Source organism: Schistocerca serialis, chromosome 1, assembly GCF_023864345.2.
Source record: "Schistocerca serialis cubense isolate TAMUIC-IGC-003099 chromosome 1, iqSchSeri2.2, whole genome shotgun sequence".
Classification (NCBI taxonomy): Eukaryota; Metazoa; Arthropoda; class Insecta; order Orthoptera; family Acrididae; genus Schistocerca; species Schistocerca serialis.
In genome coordinates, this window is record NC_064638.1 from 531,940,792 (window position 1) to 531,944,358 (window position 3,567).

Sequence of the window (3,567 nt, forward strand, 5' to 3'; positions counted from 1 at the left end):
GCACCGAACACTCTTGATGATTGGCCTCTGCACCCGATGACCCATGCATGTGCCAATGTTAACACCACGACATCGGTAGCTACGATTGAAATGGACATGTCACCACCGGCACGGAAAGTTAGTGCAGAGCATTGCATGTTTCATCTTGCCAGTGGGAGGGTGCGAATCCGTCGTCTCGCAGAGGAACTGTTCCTTAAAACCTGTACTGTGGGACAGAGACAAGCTGGCGGTGGGGGACATTCTCGTGGGCATCCATGAGTCAAGTGGAGCTTTTGCAAGGCACCATAGCCACCAAGGAGGTATTGTACACTGTTCGCAGAGCAGGTACATCATTTTATGACGATCACGTTTCCTGATGCCAGTGGCATTTTTCAACAAGATAATGCACGGTGTCACAAGACCAGGAGTGTGGTGGAGTGGTTAGAGGCACACAGTGGAGAGCTACAATTGATGTGGTGGCCCTACAGCTCGCCAGATCTGAACTCCATCGAACACATCTGGGTAGTGATTGAAAGTGGCGTCGGAGCTACTCGCCCCGCTTCCGGAATTTACGGTAATTAGGTGACTTGTGTGTGCAGGTGTTCGGGGAGAGCTGTGGTGAGTGTCTTCAACACGTGGCGAAACCAACTCTCCAGCGACCTACCAAGGTCTCACTGCTTCCATGCCATTACACATTGCCACTGTTATCTGTACCAAAGGTTGACATTAGGTAGGTGACCATGATGTTCTGGTTGAGTACACTCAGAAGGCAAGCAGCAAACTTCCACTGTCAAACATACAATATTCTCCTTAATGCACATGGTGGTATAATATTATAATTACTGGTGGCGCTAAACACTTTCACAGGTCTTTATATTCACTGACAACAGTCCCAATCACATACCAAAAATTATGCTATCTTGATACAGAGTGGTATATGAAATAAAACCATCATAACTTCTGAACGGTTTGCGTTAGGACGTTGAAACTGCACGGTTGCCCACGATGGGTCTGATGGGAATTGCATGGTTTGCCTTAGTGACGAAGTCCACTTTCATTTGGATGGGTTCGTCAGTAAGCGAAATTGGCGCATTTGGAGGATTGACAATCCACATTTCGCGATCGAAAAGTCGCTTCATCTTCATCGGGTGGCTTTATGTTGTGCAATGTCCAATCATGGAATAACCGGTGCGATATTCCTTGATGTCACGGTGACTACCGGACGGTACGTGAAGGTTTTGGAACCCCTTTACCCAAAGTGACCCTGATTTCACATGTGATTCTCGCAAGACGGACCTCGACCCCATTGAAACAGGAGAGTGTGTGATGTCCTGGAGGAGCACTTTGGGGATTGCATTCTGATCTAGGGTATCCAGAGGCCACCGGCGTAGGCCTCTATTGGCCGCCATATTCTCCGGATCTGAACAATGTGATTCCTTTTTATGGGACTATATTAAAGACAAGGTGTATAGCAATAATCCCAAAACCGTTTCTGAGGTGCAAACAGCCTTTCAGGAGATCATCTACAAAATCGGTGTTCCGATACTTCATACGGTCATGCAGAATTTCTCTGTTCTTCCGCGCCACATCATCGCCGATGATGGCAGTCATATCGAACATGTCATACACTAAATCCGAATATCTGTTGTGACGTTCATATGTTGAATAAAGCGTGTGCATACCATAGTTTATAGCTAACTTACGTTTTTCCTCATGTAGTTTAGTAATTGTCACCCGTTTATGTATTGTGCACATCAGTGCCACCAATAGTACTGCTGTCAGCACAAAAACATCTGTATGTCAAGTCACAGTACCTATAAACAACTTTGCTCCTATGTTACAATGTTTGCACATAACATAATATTCATTGATATACAATCCCACTCACACACAACCCTAGGAAACCAATCGAATTCTTAATACTTGCATTATAAATACAAGCTGCGAATATTAAACCTTAATCAGTACTAAGGAGTTTAGGTTGATGGTTGGTTTTTCGGTAAAACACCACTTAATTGCCTTTTTGTTGAACATGGTGAGTCATTCAGCTATCAATGCACAAAATAATTCTAGTTCTCTTAAATTTGACATCAGCCAACCTTTCTACTCTAAATGCAATATATTCAAGCTGTATGTGATGCTACCTAACCGTTGCCGGTCATTCTTAAGATACTTTGCTACAGCCAATGGATCATTCTGTTTACTGTATCCTTTCGACATTTTTTAAAGTATCTTCTTGTCCACAAAGGAAGAAAGATAAACTATCTTGGAATAATGAAAATTACAAAACATATGTCCATCAATACAAGCTTAGTACTGGATGATCAGATATACACTCGTGTTCATCAAAAAACAGAACAACTTGAACGACTAGAGACCGGTCGTTCATAGTCACAGGACATGTACATTAGTATGTTCGGCAGAAATGATAAGCATTTGAACCATGTCGGCCCACGGATTCAATATCAACACAGATATCGCAGCGCAATGCCACCCACAGGTAAAATGCGCCTGCCGCTCTCGTGCTTGCTATGAAACGAAGGTAATTGGTCAGTTGACTTGAGCAGACGTGCAGGCTGCCTCGCAGATGTATGCGCGAACCGTACCGTCAAATCAGTGAGTTTGAATGAGGGCGCATTTCTGGTGTGAGAGAATATGACGCACCCATCCGGGAAATTGCTGCTCGTGGGGACAAAGTGTTTTGGCAGTGCAACAAGTGTTTGCAGAATGGTTCGCGGAAGGCCGTAGAACACGACGAGATGGGTCAGGTCGCACCAACCACACGACTCATTGGGAAAACCGATACCTCGTCCGAATGACATTGCAGGACAGAGTTCCATTCCCCTCGGTTCTGGCGCAAGAATGGAACAGTGGCACGCATCGTACACTACCATGGGTGACATGTCGTCGCCGTTTCTTATGGCATGAGTTACGTGCGCGTTGTCCACTTCTCGGCCTACCTTTAACGAATGTGTAGAAACATGCTAGACAGCAGTAGTGTGTGGAACGACGTCAGTGTGGACAGGAATAGCATTAGATAGCGTCTTCGGACAAGCCCTGGCTCTGTTTGTTTGAAAATCATGGCCGCATTTTGATTCGCTATAGACCGAGGCCGCGGTCCCACAGTGCCTGTATTAGCACAAGACATGCAGTGTCGAGTCAAAATATTTTGCTGCGGGGTGCTATTGGGTACAACCACAAATCATAGTTGGTGCACGTCCAGGGCACTGTGACCAGTGTGAATGACATCCTGCAACCCGCAAGCCATACCCTTTCTGCACAACGCCACTTTACATCAAAACAATGCACGACCACATACACTCCTGGAAATTGAAATAAGAACACCGTGAATTCATTGTCCCAGGAAGGGGACACATTCCTGGGGTCAGATACATCACATGATCACACTGACAGAACCACAGGCACATAGACACAGGCAACAGAGCATGCACAATGTCGGCACTAGTAAAGTGTATATCCACCTTTCGCAGCAATGCAGGCTGCTATTCTCCCATGGAGACGATCGTAGAGATGCTGGATGTAGTCCTGTGGAACGGCTTGCCATGCCATTTCCACCTGGCGCCTCAG